The following is a 17757-nucleotide window of genomic DNA, read 5'->3' on the forward strand; positions in this document are numbered from 1 at the left end:
CACCCATCCACTGACAAGAGGGCCTCTGGTTCCTCCTCCTCTTTACCGTGATCCTTCACCCCAAGGTCCCTTAAATTCAGGATTTCTGAACCGGCGCTCTCGTCTACCCCTCCTTCTCCCCCTCCCCCCTCCTATCCAAACTCCTGACAAATTTATCCGCAGTAAACCGGAAACTCCAATCAAAGTTTACTGAAGGTCAAGTAGGCTCTTGTTATTTGTTAAAATCTGCTAGCAAAGAGATGACTAGAACTGCTGGTTAATTGTGTGTCTGGGAGTTTTAATGGGTCATTCTTAAGGTAGCATTCAAAGTCTTTGGTAACCTTTAACAGAATGGGATAAAATACCAGAGTGCTGGTCCCGGAACTAGGTTTGCGCTTTTGAAATCTGCTGTTGGTAAACACCTTTTGTACTTAATTGAATTCTGTTGTAACAGCCGCAGGGCTACTGTTTGAGCTAGATCCTTTGGTAAAGAATGGAAGGGGAGACTGATCACCTCCCATTAGCCAGGGATACCCAAAGGGGAGGGTGTCCAATCTGTTTGAACCTGAAGAGTGCCTGACTGCGTGAATGTGTCTGTGTGGCTCCAGCCGCACTAGGGCTCGAAAGCCCCCCGCTGAGTTAGTCTGCCCCCCAAGGGAGGTTGCTGGAGTTTAGGAAGTTTGAGTTCATGCGCCCTTCTCTCTACAGGACCTTTCCCAAATTGAGAAACGTTTGGGCTCCTTTTCGGCCAGTTCTGATAACTCTATTAAAGAATTCCAATATCTGGCCCAAGCCTATGACCTCACCTGGCATGATTTACATGTGGTCCAGACCACCACCCTCACCATAGAGGAGAGGGAACGCATCCAGGCTGCTGCCCGGGAGCACGCGGATCAGGTCCAGCTCACTGATGCTGGAGCCCGGGCGGTCCCAGCTGTAGAATCAGGTTGGGATTATCAGGATGGCCAAGATGGCCACTGGCGCCGCGACCGCATGGTCCAGTGTCTCATAGCAGGCATGTGGCGAGCCTCTAATAAGGCTGTTAATTATGACAAGATTAGGGATATTGTCCAGGCCCCTACGACAACCCCACCATGTTTCTTAACCAGTTGACTGAACCTTTAACCCAGTACACTCGCTTGGACCCTGCCTCTCCTGCGGGGGCCACGGTACTGGCTACTCATTTTATCGCTCAATCGGCACCGGATATACAGAGAAAGTTAAAGAAGGCTGAGGAGGACCCTCAGACCCCCATTTCTGACTTGGTGAAAATGGCATTTAAGGTCTTTAATTCCCGTAAGGAGGTGGCTGAGCTTAAATGACAAGCCATATTCCAGCAAAAGGTTCAGTTGCAGACCCAAGCCTTGGTAGCAGCCCTGCGGCCGGCCGGCTCCGGGAGCCAGCAGAGCCAGCAACCAATCGCACCCCGCGGGGGGGCCTGTTTCGAATGTGGGGCTGAAGGACACTGGGCTCGCCAGTGCCCCAATCCAAAGCCGCCAACTCGGCCTTGCCCTCAATGCCATTTGATGGGCCACTGGAAATCCGACTGCCCTAACCTCAGGGTATCTTCGGCGCCTGAGGGGGGGACCCCCGGAGACAGTAAGTCTGGCCTTTCAACTGCTCGGATTGGAGGACGACTGACGAAGCCCAGACTCAGCCACCCCTCTCACCCAGGCCGAGCCCAGGGTTATGCTCCAGGTAGTGGGTAAGTCCATCTCTTTTTTTGCTGGACACGGGGGCTACCTACTCTGTTCTGCCTTCCTACTCGGGACTTACTCAAACCTCACCAATTACTGTTATGGGGATCGATGGGACCTCCTCCAATCCTAGGGTGACCCTTCCCCTTACCTGTAGCCTGGATGGGTTTCCCTCCCCCCACTCGTTCCTATGATTCCTTCCTGCCCGGTCCCTCTACTGGGTAGGGACATTCTCCAGAAACTGAGGGCAACTATCTGTCTCTCACCTTCCTCCCCTCTATCCACCTCAACCCGTCTCATCTTACACCTCTCCACTCCCTCGACCCCCGCTCCAGATGACCTACCTACTGTAGACCCTCAGGTGTGGGACATCTCAGAGCCCATCATCGCTTCCCACCTTACCCCGATTAAAGTACAGCTTAAGGATAACTCTGTTTCCCTCTCGAGCTCAGTTCCCTATTTCCTTAGCCCACTGCCGGGGCCTGAAACTATCATAGAATGGCTTTAACGTCAGGGACTCCTGATCCCCATCATTTCCCCCTGTAACACCCCATCCTCCCAGTACGCAAGCCCTCAGGGGCTTATCGACTGGTACAAGACCTTAGGCTTATCAACGGGGTCGTGGTCCCCCTCCACCCAGTCGTTCCTAACCCTACTGTCTCGCGTTCCCCCAAACACCTCTCACTTTACTGTACTGGAGCTAAAGGACGCTTTTTTCATTGTCCCCTTGCACCCTGATTCCTATTTTCTTTTTGCCTTCACCTGGGAGGATCCTGACACGCATGCTTCTGGACAACTAACTTGGACTGTTCTACCCCAGGGGTTCAGGGACAGCCCTCACATTTTCGGCCAGACCTACAGATTTAACAGCAGTGCGTCCTTAAGGCCAGTACTCTACTACATATGTGGATGACCTCCAACTCTGTAGCCCCTCCCTCTCGGTCTCCCAAGACGACACCTCCACCCTACTTAACTTTCTGGGGGCCAAGGGATATCAAGTACCCCCCTCTAAGGCCCTCAACATGACTTTAGGGCAGCCCATCACGGTCTACTCTCCCCACCGACTCACAGACCTTCTTAGCCACCAATCTCTGGCCCATCTGACTCCTCGTCTCCAGCTATTCCATCTGCTATTCCTAGAGAACCCGCATCTCTCTCTCTCTACCTCCCCCTGCTTAAACCCTGCAACTTTACTGCCTATATCCTTGCCAGATAAGGGGTGGATCTACATCCAGGACAGGATTGCCCTGCCAGGCAATCTGGTGCACACCTTGATTACTGACATCCACCAATCCCTCCATAGTGGCCCATAGGCTCTCCACTAATTTCTTCAGCCATTGTTCTATCATCCTTCCTTATCTAAGGTAATCGAAGTTGTCCACAGGGCTTGCAAAACCTGTTCCGCTGTGAATTCACAAGGAGGAATCCAGGGCCTAACCAACAGCTCCGAGGTCATCAGCCGGGGGAAGACTGACACCTGGACTTCACTCCTATGCCTTGCCATAAAATTCATTCACAGGCTGGATCGAAGCATACCTCATGGCCCGGGAAACAGCGGACGTAGTGGCTACAATACTCATCGAGCGCATCATCCCGAGGTTCGGATTGCCCCAGACCCTCCAGTCAGACAACGGACCTGCCTTCATCTCCAGTGTAACCCAACAGGTAGCTGAGAGCCTCAACATAACCTGGAAACTTCACATCCCATACCACCCACAGTCATCGGTAAGGTAGAAAAGGCCAACGGGCTGCTCAAAGCCCAACTCACCAAACCTACCCTAGAAACCCATCTTTCCTAGCCTACACTTCTGCCTATAGCTCTCACCAGACTCCTGGCTACGCCCCGTGGGTCTTCAGGCTTAAGCCCATTTGAATTACTATACCGCCGGCCCTTTCTTAGAAATCATAGCCCTCCAGCCATTTCCCCGCCTCTTTTATCCTATCTACCTTACCTCACTCTATGTCCTGGGGATACCCCTCCCTAGTGACTGGCCACTCCCCAACTTCAGGGCCATAAATAATACGGTCCATATGGGCCCCATCGGGGGAAACATACCTATTATTAATGTGTCCTCCCTTACCACCGCAGCTGCCATATCACTAACTCCTCCCTCCTTTACTGTACTCCCTCGGGAATATTTCTCTTGTGCCCTCAGGGAATCTATTGCTGCCTGACCACTAATGACTCCCCTGGGCTGTATATTCATTCTACTATCTCCTTCTACCACCATCTACTCTGAATCCCAGCTGCTGTCCATCCTATTTCCCCAACACCATGGAGGAAGGGCTGCCTTCCTCCCATTCATAACGGGCAGGAATAGCCACAGGGGTGGCAACTAGAACAGCAGGGATAGGAACCTCCATAGACTTTTCTTAAAAACTCTCCCAAGCCCTGAATGATGACACGGAACAGGTTGCTGACTCCCTCACAGTTCTACAGACACAAGTCACCAGCCTGGCAGCCTTAGCTCTACAGAACCGATGGGCCTTAGACCTTCTGACTGCCGAAAAAGGGGGAACCTGCCTATTATTAAATAAAGAATGTTGTTAACCAATCATATAGTTACCTCCAGGATCAAAGAACTCAGGGATCGGATCCAAGCACGGTGGCGAGACACGTCCTCCTGGGGCCTGGACCCCTACAACTGGGTAACCTGGCTGCTCCCTCTGGCGGGACCTGTATGCATAATCCTCCTCATAATCTCAGTTGCTCCCTGTCTTTTCCGGTACTTGCAGGGTCGCCTACAAGAACTTGCCCGAATATCCGTCAATCAACTCCTCCTCCAGCCCTACTCTCGCCTGCCCACTTCCAACTACCCCTATGACGACGCCCCCTGTCAGCAGGAAGTAGCCAGAACCGAGTCGACGCCCCTGACACCATTATATTAAGCAAAAGGTCGGAATGTTGGGCTGGCAGGAAGGGCTACCAAAGATGGCGAAAGTTCCCGCCACAAGACCTGAGCTCGGACAGGAGAACAAAGGCCCAAGCAGGAATCTGAGACCCCCGCCCCAGGCTCCTGTGGACCAATGGGATCCCGATGAGCAGGCAGGATATCCAAATAAGGGAAACTTGCCAAAAGACCCCTGAGCTTTCCCCAAGACCCCTTAAAAGCCCCCTCCTCCCTGCCTTGGGCGCGACTTCCGCCACTCTGCTTTCCAGAGTGGCGGAACCTCGCCCGAGGGTGCCCACCTCCTCCCGGCACAACTTTCCTGGCTCCCCTTCTCCTGAGCCCTGAAACTTTGCCAGAGAGCATTTTTAATAAATCTTGCCTTGCACCCACTTTGCCTGGTGTTGTGTTTATCTCGCCGGAAAAACCTTACATCTTTAATTCAGGCTTTTCCTTGGTATGTGAAGTTGCTCATGAAGTACTACTGAACCAATGATAAACCTTGGGTTACATTTGGGAAAATGCTATAACTATTCTAGAGATTCTAAGCATTTCCTAAAGTTTTAATGTTTTGAGAGATCATCACTTGATATTGTAATTCTGGAAATGTTATGTATCAAAGAAATAACCTGATTTCCTTGCCAACTAAATATCTCATCAGCTCTTACCGTATCCATTCTGAGTTTTTGTCATTTATAATTGTTTTAATTCTCTTGTAAAATGAGTTTTACCTTCAAGGAGATTCATATAAAGGACTTTCAGGACAAATACAGATATTTGATATACTTGAAAATCCTAAAACTGAAATGGGTAAGAATTTCCAAAACTGACTAAAGCCGCATTCACCAGAATTAGTAACATGGAACTAAATAAACTAAAAGATTATAGTGTTGTGTCTCTTAATGTTTTGTCTTACTTTAGACATTGCTGGTTCTTTAATGTTTGCTCTTCCAGACTAGGGATACTTTTTCTTAAGTTATCTGTAACTTACAGAGATCTAAAAGTGCTCAAAGCATTCAACTTTTCTCTCTATCTGAACACTCTGAAACCAAAAGGTCTCAGTAAGTATCCTTTCTTCCATGGCAATTAGTCATTTGCATAAGTTCAATAAGAATCTGTTCTCCTTGTAACAGGACACCATTGGAAACTGGTTATTTTACCAAGGATTTGACTGGGATGTCATATTTGAAAAGACTTAAGATATGACCAGACAGTTTAAAGGAACTAAGGTTGACTTTATGAAACCTGGAGCCATAAAGCCCCTTGGGACTGTTGGCCTGATACCTTGCTTACAGAGTTCCCAGCAGCCTCACCAGGTGAGTAAAGAATGTCACTCCTTGGTAGGTGCAGTCTCAGGAAGAGGAATTCACCCAAAGGTATTTCAGGCATGCCTGATGGCAAGTACAGGGCTTGGCTTCTGGCCTGGAAAGGATACTAAAAATTCAACCTAGAGATTCCTTATAAGTTCCAGCAAGCCGATTCTAAAAGATCTATTTGAGGGACGCCTGGGTGGCTCAGTTGGTTAAGCAGTTGCCTTCTGCTCAGGTCATGATCCCAGGGTCCTGGGATCGAGTCCCACATCAGGCTCCTTGCTCAGCAGAGAGCCTGCTTCTCCCTCTGCCTCTGCCTGCCTCTCTGTCTGCCTGTGCTCGCTCGCTCTCTCTCCCTCTGTCTCTGACAAATAAATAAAATCTTTAAAAAAAAATAAAAAAATAAAAGAGCTATTTGATCACACTCACTGTTCTTGCTGAGCTTATGTAAATAATTAGGCCAAGTTTCTTAAAACTGGACTTGTTTCTCAAGTGAATTAGTCCTGATTTGGCTATCTCTGGAAATGAGGGTTATTTTAGAGAGAAAAATTCTGTTTTAGTAACACGCCTTTATGGATGTTAAATTCTAGATTTGGTTGTCTTTAAATGTTTGTTTACCTAAGCTAAACAATTTGAGGTAAACTTCAGAGAAGTTGCACAATAGCTTCTTTAGTTGATCTCATTATTTTGTGGGGATATTAGCAGAACCCCATGGCATATGATTAAACAACTGGAAAAATGGGATTGATTCTCCTACAACTATATAACTTAACTATCACCTTGTGTGTGGCTGGGATAATGAAATTTCCTAAAAGCCAGCCTATTGCACTCCATAGGATTAACTATGGATTTATGGAGATAATGGATGACCCCACTTTCTTTATGAGTGGATCGGATGATGCATGGGGAACTCCCCTTATCTCTTGACAAGTTTTCTCACTTGCCAGTGATCCTCTGTAATCAGGATATTGTTAAGGCTGGACCACTCAAAGGGCTTCTTATTGGTTTTATCCCTTAGTCATATTTATCCTAGAGGCCACCTCTGTGGAGGTGCAATTGCAAATAGATGCTTTAGCGAAACCTAGAACAGCCCTCCTCAAAGAGCCTCAAAGCTTACTATGGGACAGTCCTCGACTGTAATGACTTCACATCAGGTCCAGATTTGTCTTAGAATTCAAAGGCCACCAATGGCCTTTTAATTAGGCCAACTAATTAAATACAAGGCTACACTACAGATATGCCAGAAATGATACTTAAAACTTGTCAAACTTTAAACCTAGTTACCTTTATGCCTGAACCTGACCACTGTACTTCTTTATAGAGCAAAAATGTTCAGAGGTTATTGATCTTGCTTACTCTATTTGGCCAGATTTAAGATGCCCCTGTTAAAAATACAAATGACAGTTGGTTTACTGATGACAGTAGTTTTCATAAAAAGAATAAGAAAAGCTAGATATGCCATAGTGCTCAGTAGCACTTTGAAATTGCCAAAGCCTAAGAATTAAAATTAACCCTGACTCCAAATATGCCTTCCTGGTACTACATGCCCATGGAGCTATTTGGAAGGAAAGGGGATTGCTGTCAAGCCATAACTCCCAAATCAAATATGGGCCTAAGTTACAAAACCCTCCTTAACTTACTAAGGATGGTGTATATCAAATCTGGGATACATATTTGTGGTTCATACCCACACCCATTGGACACCTCAGTCAAAAGGCAGCTTTATGCTGGGAACAAAGAAATCATACGTATGATACTTGGGCAAATAACACACGATATCTAGGATGGCTGTCATTAGAAATGTGTTCCCAAGTAATAGTACTCCAGGCTACTGACTGGTTTGCTACTGACTTGGCAAGGTGACCTGGCATTAGATGGCCAGCTCCAAATGGAACCCACTAGATATGTGGAACCAACCTGTGGCCCTGGATTCTTACAGGATGGATAGGTCGCTGTACTTTAGGATTTGCCTGGATTCATGGGCGCATTACTAAAACTATTACAACTCCAGCTAATCTCCCCAATTTAAAACAAAGATGGACACGATCTGTTTTTAAATGGTATGATCACTTGGCATCCATTTTTGTTCCATCTGCGGGACTAGAGGATGTCATGTGGCATGTAGAAGCCCTTAATAAATATACTACAAAGGCACTCAATGATTCACTAAATGGCATCTCCCTACTTAATACCGAAGTCTCACAAATACGCAAGGCAGTCTTACAAAATAGGATGGCCTTAGATGTCCTGACAGCAGCCCAGGGTAGCACATGTGCAATTATCAAGACAGAATGTTGAGTGTACATCCCAGACTATCACAAAAATGTCACAGGACTAATAAAAGATATGAATGCCCAGATTAAGGCTCTACAAGATCTGTCTCTCTCTTTCAGTGATTGGTTAAGTTCCTGGTTTGAAGGAGGGCTATGGCCAAATCTCCTTTTTGGGCTTCTCATTCTTATCGCCTTATTAACCTTAATATATTGCTTTGTTTGATGTTTCTCTACTTGGTGCCGAGACTCCATCGCTGCAATGACTTCACCTTATCACGCGCGAGGATGCCTCTTCACTGTCAGCACTGGATTCAGCTGCCTCTACCTTTCGTAATTCCCTTATACGTTCCTACCCTGATCAATATTGACCTGAGCAGGTAGGGACAGCTCTACGCCCCTATTCAGCAGGAAGAAGTTACAGAAGATAAGACCTTCCACCTTCAACCACCTTAAAGATTTAAGGGTCAAAGTTGTTCAGGGGGGAATGATGATGGAGCAGGAGGCTGGCTGAGGACAGAGTAAAGCTGGCACCTTGCACCCCCTCTCCACCTGCTCCCCTCCGTAATATGTGTAGCATTCCTCAGACACCCCTGACTGCCATAAAACGATAAATAGTTAACTTGCAGAGATCACAATCCTGCAGAACAGGAATCTCCCTTGCTCTACAGATGCCTAGAGATCTACAAACAGGGAGGTTACCTTATCAATAGCACGAATTTCCAGAGGCAAATAACTCTCAGTTCCTGAAGCCCTAATGTTTCCCTCCCCACCATAAACTGGAGGAGGCTGAGGTAGAAGGGAATGTAAATGATAGCAGGACCATGACACCCCACCAAGAATCTCCCAACTATCTTGATGTTAATGCCTGACCTAAAGACTACATTGATCAAGCCACAAGGGCAAGCCCCCCCCCCCCTGCACCTTGTAGGCCCTCTTTAACACTCTTTAACATATGAAAACTCCGTTGAAACCTCCCATCCCTTCACCACCACCCCCCAACCGCAAGGTATACAACCCTCACAACCGGGTTTGAAGGAGGGCTATGGGGCAGCAGCTCTTCCTGCCCAGGGGTCCTGTCCCCGTGCTTTAATAAACCACCATTTTGCACCAAAGATGTCTCAAGAATTCTTTCTTGGTCATCGGCTCCAGACCTCAGCCCACCGAACCTCACTTAGGTTCTCTAGAACTTCATCAGAAGGAAATGTAAATATAGTTAAATCTCTTCTGAACCTAAATCTCACTAACAAAGACGCTCAATAGCAGGATTGTGACATGCCACCAAGAATCTCCCAACTATCTTGATGTTAATGGCTGGCCAAAGACAACATTGATCAAGTCCCAAAGCTTTTGGCCTCTGGTAGGCCTCCGGTATCCTGGCACCTTGTAGGCCCTCTTTAGCATATGAAATCTCCATTGAAACCTCCCTTCCCTTCACCTTCCCCCAAGTGCAAGGTACATAACCTGCCATCTCTCACAACCCAGGGCAGCCGCTCTTCCTGCCCACGGGTCCTGTCCCTATGCTTTAATAAACCACCATTTTGCACCAAGGATGTCCTCAAGAATTCTTTCTTGGTCATCGGCTCTGGACCTCAGCCCACTGAACCTCAGCCCACTGAACCTCACCTAGGTTCTAGAACTTCATCAGGATGACCCGATGGAGAACAGTAACTGTTTGCCCCTGTCGTCTATTGAGAAGGAGTGGTTATGGGGTGACCAGGTCATCAGGACCTCCCAAGGTCCCAGGGCTGCCAAAGGTCCCTTCTGACCTGGGCAGAGCCAAGCTGTGGAGGGCCCTTGCCACCCCTGAGGCTACTCAGAAGGCTGTATAGGGCTCACTGTGTTGGTTGGTTGCTGCTTCCCTCAGGTTGACAGAAGTGCCACAGCCCATCCTGTTCCTCTGTGTACCCCAGTCCCTCACTCTGCTGATGGGGCAATGTCTCTTCAACTCTTGCTAACATCTGACCAGTACTGTTCTCAGGAAGAGTTGTGGGATGGCAGGCAGAGGGCAGGAAGAGAGAGAAGAGAGAAATGTCTTTCCCTTTATTGGGCTCTTAGCCCTGCTCTACTCCCTAGATTCTGAAGGATGGGAGAGGTGTGAAAGCAGATTAGAGATGACTTGAAATGAAGCAAAATGGTGGGGTGCAGCAGGCTGGAGAGATGGAGGTGATGGGAAGGTGGAGGCCACTGAAGGTGGAGTTGACTGTGGAGGTATGTCAGGAGGGGAGGGAGGCAGGCTGGGTTGGGGGTAAGTTTGTTCAGGTGGGAGGGGACTGAGTGGGAGATGGGAAGGTGAGGGGTCAGAGGGAAGGGGGTGGACAGTGAGGGGAGGTGGAGGTGAGATGCCTAAATTATAACCATAACCACTATTTCTGCTTCTGTACCTTCGCTTCCTAACCCATGAGGAGATGGAAAATTACCAGCAAACTTTCTATGGGCACTCTGTAACCACACTACCCCTGCCCAGAATCGAACCTAGCAGAGTGGGTGCTCCCGGACCCCCACCCGGTTCGGGCCGAGAGATAACAGCCATCTGGCGCCAGAGAAACCCCCACCCAGAATTGGACATGACAAAGTGACTGCTCCCGGACCCCCCACCCAGCTTTGGGTGCAAGAGATAATAACCATCTGGCACCCCGCGGCTTGACAGGGAGACCCCGGTCAATCCTGGGGTGACACATACCCTAGCGGTGCCATCCAAGCAATTTGAAGAATGACAGCCCTTTGACCTAACCAATAATCTGTTCCCAGCCTTTTCCCGCTCTGTAGCGCACCAGTCATACTATGGAGTTGCTGTTTGATTTTCTCAAGGTATGTAGTGATTTGTTATGAGATACTATGATGTATGCTAAGTCCCTGCCTCCCCAAATAGTATATAAAAAGTGCTGTGATCCTGAGCTCAGGACCTCTTAACGTCACTGGCAATGAGTGCGTGGAAGTCCGGGTTCGAACTCGTAATAAACGACCTTTGCTGTTTGGCTTTGACTATGGACTCTGGTGGTCGTCTTTGGGGAGTCTAGAAATTTGGGCACAACAGAGGCACCAGGATGGACAATGGCAGATGGAAATTCAGAGATGGTCAGGGTGACCAGTTGTCTGGATGGAGGACTGGAGGACGAGAGCACTTCAGAGTCCAAAGGGGCTTTCCATGGGTGACACAATTTCTTCCTTGACTGCTTAGCACAGCAGGTCTTGTCCTATAGCTGTGACCCACACACTCTGTCCATAAAGAATGTCTTGGAATTGGTATAATTCAGGGACATTAGGGATGACTTTCTGCAGGACAGCTCCTTGGGGCTGATTAACCCTTCATATCCTTCTGATGCAAGGGCTGAGTGCTCCATCCCAAACTTTTTCTCCATGGCCAGCTGCATTAAAGGTCATTAGGGAAAAGGCTACCTGGCAAGAGGCACTAAGGGAGCAGGAGTGGTATGGGCAGGACAGAGGCAGGGGAGTCAGATGGAGCTGGCCTAGTCATATATCAAGTTTCCCCAGGTGTTGGCACCTGGTGGTCTGAGCCTCCAGGAGATGGGGTTTCTGTTTCAGGGACAGCAGGCCTGGAAGGGTGTTAGGGAGATGCTCAGCACAGAAGTGGGGAATGGAGTGGGGTGACTTTCCATCAGTGGCCACACTGATGATGGAAGCTACACCTGTCTTAATCTCACACCTTAGGTAAATTTTGTTAATTCTACTTATAGGTGATAAAACTGAGGCTCAGAGATGTTATGTCAAGGGCCCAAGGTAACACAGCATATAAAGGGGCAAAGGTAAGAGTGAAATCAGGTCACCGCTCCTGAGTTCTTGCACTTCTCCCCACACACTGGCAGAAGGTCTTACTCTTCTATGTGTCTGACTCAGCTACAGGACTGGGGGTGCGGGTGGGGTGGGGTGCTGGTGTTAATGAGTTTGTGAGTATGTGTCTTTGTGAGTATGTGTCTTTGCGTTGCATGCATGTGAGAATGTTTGTGATGTGTGGGTGTGTTTGTGTGTAATTTGAGGTTATGTGTGTGTGTGCAAGTATGAGCCTGTGTGTGTGTGTATATATGTGTGTGTGTGTGTGTGTTGTCACAGGGGAGCCTGAAGATCCATAGTGGCAGATGTCTTTGATTTGTGCACATTTCCTGCAGGTACCAGACTGAGCTATGGGGTTGGGGGTGGGGGAGGCCAGGAGAGGAAGGCTATTAGTGTGGAGTGTGGGGGGTGTGAACCTGAGCAGTGGGTATCTCTGTCCTGCAAGGCACAGGGGATGGCATCAAGGTCCCGGGTCAGAGGCTGGGTGGAGACTGGGTCCTGAGGCCTGCACTCAGGGCTGCATTGAGAGAGCTCAGAGGCCCTGCTCTGACCAGAGAGGGCCATCAAGAGGTGGGGCCAGGGTGAAGGGAGGCCAGACAATGGAGGTTCAGGCCTGATCTCTCCCCACCCCACCATGTTGCAGCTCCCAATTGTAGGCTCCACCCATTCTGCCTGAGGGCCTGAGAGTTCCCAGAAGTCCCTGTGTGCTCGCTTCTGAGGCTGGGGATGACCAGAGTCACACTTTAAACTTCTGTCTCCAGTCGGGACTACGCAGAAAGGTCCAGAACAAGTCCTTGTCTCTTGGAGACATCTGGTGAGGCCATGTGTACATTCTTACTGAATGTCACAGCAGCTGAGGCTGTCAGCCCCCTAGTGCTGGGAAGTTCTGACTGAGTCTAACTCAAATCCACGTGTGGCACTTCCTGCTCTATGAGTATGAGCCCTCCCATCCCCTGATATGGAAGGAGTTTCTTCTGGATGAGAAGTGAGTTAGAGTGGAGGGACACTGAGAGGATGTGGGGTAAAGCCTGGTGGGTCAGTCCTTTCCTGGGCAGAAGGGCAGTGATTAGCAGGTCAGTTTCAGAGAAGAGAGCTCAGAGAGCACCAGTTTTCTGTCTGTTTCCCCTGTCACCCCAGACAGTGCCAGGGAACTGGAAACAGGGGCCACGGTAGGAGGGAGCAGATGAGAACAGGGAAAGGGCTTCCCTGTCTGCAGCTGGGAGGAACCTCTGGAAACACAGGGCCAAGAGCAGATGATGAATGAGGACAAGTTATTTTTTGATGCCAGATCCCTCTTAAAAGCACACTAACATCTCCCTTTCCCCCTCTTCAGAGGATTCTGAGTTTGGATCCTGGATAAGCAGCCAGGCCCCATCCCCCACTGGCCCAACTCCCAGCTTGTACTGCTCTGTCAGCTCTGTCTGCTCCTGCCTGGTGGTTACCACATCCGTGTGTGCTTCTGAACCTGGCCTTTTAGCTCTGTCACCTGCCCCTCCAGCTGTAGCTTCACCTGCATCAGGGAATTCCTCTCTTGCTGTCATGCAGCTGGTTCAACGGGGGGCAGGATGAGGAGGGGTTTGTGCCTGTGAAGCGTCCATTCTAACGTCCCATCCCATTGCTCTGCAGATGCATTCTGGGTCTGGGAAGTTACAGCAGTGCAGGCTATAAAGAGGTGAGTCAGGGCAGGCTTGGTGCACTACTCAGTCCTGCCCTCCAACCCTCAGCTCTGATCCTCTTGGAAGATTTCTCAATCCACACAGACAGAAGAGGTGGCTCCCCTCATTTTACTCTGTCCTGGAGTCAGACAGATGAGAGTTTAAATCTCGAATGCAATTTTTACTAGCCGAGTCATCTTGAGCGAGTTACTTAACTTCTCTGAGTCTCTATTCTCATTTTGTAAAGAGATTTCTTAGTCCAAGTTGTTGAGAGGTAGTGGTCATGAGAATAACGAATATAGAAACAGAACACATCTCTGACTTATGTACTATATAAAGATCTTCTCTCCGTTCTTTTTCAGATTCCATGTGTTTACATTAGAGCATTCTAGAAAACAAGAATTTACCTAAGTCATAGACAAGCTACTCACTCTCACCTCCTGAGCCTTCCTGAAATCTGTCCTCTTGTCTGGGGCTGTGTGCTCCCCACCTGTCCCTGTCCCTTCTCTTCCTTCAGGAAGTCCTCCCTTCAACATCTGTCCTGCTCTCTAATTCTTCCCTCTTTGATCTATTAGATCCAATAAAAAAGACAGCAAGACACATTCATACCTCTAAATTTTCTAATAGACACTTAAAAAGGTAACAGGTGAATTCATTTTAATATTTTACCTAACACAGTCTATCCAAAATGTTGTCGTTTCAATATGTAATCAATTTAGAAAAACATTGAGATCTTTTACATTTTGTTCAGATATGAAGACTTCAAAATCCTTTGTGTCTTTTACCCACACAGAACATCTCAGTTTGGACCAGTCACATTTCAGGTGCTCAAGAGCCACGTATGGGCAGCGCCTCCAGTATTGGGCAGTGCAGGCCTGTGGCCCTACCATCTACTCTCACTCCTCACCTCTACTGGAAGTCAGCCTCAATCTTCTCTTTCCTATAAACATTCATTTCCTGGAGGGGCCTCCCTCACCCCTTGGATCTTCCTCTAGGGCCTAGGACAGAACACAGCAGTTGAGAGAAAGAATCCTCAAAAAGTTCTTAAAAATCTTGAGTGACATTAGCCTGGATGGCTTGCTTCCCGACCCTACGTGTTTGTGTCTATGTTAGATCTCAATGGCAAGACTGTAACTCCCAGTGAGGTCTTCAGTTAAGGTCACCGCCAAGGGGAGAATGAAGTGAGAAGGGGCCCCTTGTGGTACTGCCCTCTCACTTCCTTGCCCAGGAACAGTTCTGTTGCTCTGTTCTCACACTCAGCACAGTGGTCTTGGGGACAACCAGCACGATGTCAATGCCACCATCAGTCTCCTCCACAGTCACCTCTTCATCCATGGGCCTTGGGTCTTGGAACTGGAGAAGGGGGTTCTGCCCAAATACTCAGGCCTGGCATTTCCTGGAATTGGTAGAACTGGGCTCTGAGTCTGGGCAGGAAGCTGGCTATGGAAAGAAGAACAGACCCAGGGCACCAATATGATCTCAGGGCCTCAAGTGGTTGGCAGGTCACCTCCCCCACCCCATCCCCTTGATGAGTCTTAATACCCACTGTCCTTGGTTTGAGCCCCTTGCAGTAAATGCAGTAGGGAACTTTCCTCTTCACTCCCCACAGGCTATTTCTGTTCCCTGGGATACTCTTCTCCAGTGTTTCTCCCTAGCCCTGTCCTTCCTCTCTTTCCCAAACCTCCCCTCCTTAATCATCATCATCACCATCACCACCACTTACTGAGTGCGCACCATGTACCAGACATATGCTAACCCTTTACCCACATCACGTTAAACCTCCATATTGTCCCTATAAACTGGGCATCCCCGTTTACTACTAAGAGAACAGACATGGAGAGATTAAGTAGTTTGTCTAAGGTCAAGCAGATTGTAAGTATTAGAGCTGAGATGTGAACCCAGGTCCTTCAGAACCTAAAGACAACCTTCTTCTCAAATAGGACAGCATTTTGTTTCTTCCTTATGCCTTGTTCCCTAAAAGACTTCTTCCTTTTTTTTTTTTTTTTTTTTTTTGGTAGGAGGCAGGACTGGTGGCTGCCTATAGTTCCTGCCACCTGTAAGTAGATGACTCTAATAATCCCATGAGTTTTTGTCTGCTGAACCCTGATGGATTGAGTTCTCATTTTATTTATCTGCACTTACATTTCCTTTCCTCTGTGCCTAACTTTTGTTTCTGAGCCTTATACCCTCCTCTAAACCTCTATTCCCTTGGCTTCTCCCTTCCTGTTTTCCATCTTCCTTTGTCCTTTAAGAACTGGATACTGGCATGGGCTAAAGACCACAGGAATATGTGGTGATCCTTCTGCCAGATCGGCTCTACTTTCACTCTTAGAGATTCGGTGTTGTCACTACTGATCTTCTTCAACCTGGTCATTGCCTGGATAATTATTACCTTGAATTGCCTTTTCAACATACTGTTTATGTCCATATCCAATAGTTCATGGTAGAGGGCACAGTCTCTGAATTTTTCTACTGTTTGGTGTTCCTCCTCCTTGTCATTTTGGTGAGAGGCAGTTGAGGGTATGTATAGCTCAATATATCACCCACAATACAGGCTAGGTGGACCCTGGAAAGATTCAGAGCAATCAGAAGTCACCACCAAAAAGGGTCTGTTGCATTGTTCTCCCATCATTCTTGCTTGGGTTGAGTTGCCCTGCATGTTATCAAGGGGTTTGTCTCTGTGAAAACTGGTTTTTTAGGCTTTTGTTCTCTGGAGGTTTTCATTCTTTGGCTGCTTTTTGTGGCTTTTCAGAGGGTTAGAGCAAGAGTAGACTCTGTCTACACCCAGATCTCTGCCTCAGAGAGAAGCCTCAGTCTGCTCCCCTCTGGGTGGTCCAGAACACACAGACTCTCCTTCTGCAAACTCTACTGAACACCACGGCCTCCTACAGGTGGTGTGCACCCCAGCCACCATCCCAGGGGTTGCCGAGGCCCTCACTTGTGCCTGCACCCCCGTGTCACTAAAGCTGTGAGCAATATTGGTTCGGGGAGCCCCAACCAAGTTGAGTGCCATTGCCGGGACTGGTGTCTGGGGTCCATGGCATGTCTAGTGCTTTTGCACGCAACGGGGTCGCAGGTTGTAGAAAGTGGCTGTCGAGAGATCCCAACCAGAGATTGTTTGGTTCTCTCAGGCTCATGTTGGAAACGTTCAGACCCTCAGCTTGTCCTGGAAGGCTGCGCTCCTAGAGGCCATAGCTGGTGGTGCCCACCAGGGGTTCTCTCCGAGGCAGGTGGGAGTGTGCCTAGTCCAGTGGTGGTGCAAGCAGCGGAAAGCCACAGGCTCAGGGCCTACAGACTGGAGGCCCCGCCAGACTTTCTCTGGCACTGGTGGTCACCAGCGGGGGCTGTCCTGGGTGCACGGGCTTAGGCCCGTGCCTAAGATCGCCTGATTCCACCAGCTGTCGCTTAAGATCTTTTGCTCCTTTTGAGTGCATTTAACCAAACTCAAGTTAATGCTGGTCCCCAATCACAGGGTACTTTCATATTGGGGTATTACTATCCAGTGGGTCGCTTCTCATGGCTCCCTCCTCCTTCTGTTTATCCTCAGATATCAGTCCAAGTGTTCCCACTCCATGGAATCTCTCCACTGATGTCTTCTGCCCCCATAGAGAACCAGAACTGTATAATCTTACATCTCAGGCTAATTTCATGGGTTTTCAGAGTGTTCTTGTATATATTTAGCTCACTTTAGGGGACCAGTTGAAACTAGGTATCCTACTTTTCTGCCATCTTGCCCCAGGAATTTTCTGAATATGTGGTGATCCTCAACACCAGCAGCCTCCACCTGTTGAGAGCCCATGGTGGGAGAGGGGTATGCTGATGAGACTACCAGTGAGGGAGGGCAGAAAGGGCTGAGGGATTGAATGGGGGCAGGATGCAGTTATACTCGCAAGGATGATGACAGACACGGAGTGTGGAGGGACACTAATATGGAGGCGAGAGGAAAGCTAAGATGGGGAGAGACGAGCTTCACTTACCCCGATTGTCTCTGTCATCTGACATCTTTCTCCCTTCTGCTCTGTCAACATGATGTTTTCTGAATTGAAAGAAAAAAAAAAAAAAAAGCTTTTGCTCTCATTCAAGAGATGAAGGGAAAGGAAGAATATAGGGTAAAAAAGGTTCTTTCTTGTGACTCGACTGCTCCAGGAAGTCAAGAATTCTGGAGG

General features: G+C 48.4%; 1 long non-coding RNA gene across 2 annotated transcripts; it reads left to right on the top strand.

Moving 5' to 3' along the window:
* Window positions 1-2776: 2776 nt before the first annotated feature.
* Window positions 2777-4902, top strand: LOC309868758. 2 transcript variants are annotated; one of them, XR_014313831.1, is made up of 2 exons: window positions 2777-3341; window positions 4250-4902. It is a non-coding gene; the product is annotated as an uncharacterized lncRNA (long non-coding RNA). The 2 variants fall into 2 exon arrangements; XR_014313832.1 differs by having other exon boundaries at window positions 2784-3341; window positions 4413-4902.
* The last annotated feature ends 12855 nt before the right edge of the window (window positions 4903-17757 follow it).

This window comes from Mustela nivalis (assembly GCF_964662115.1).
Source record: "Mustela nivalis genome assembly, chromosome: 7".
In the NCBI taxonomy this organism is placed as follows: domain Eukaryota; kingdom Metazoa; phylum Chordata; class Mammalia; order Carnivora; family Mustelidae; genus Mustela; species Mustela nivalis.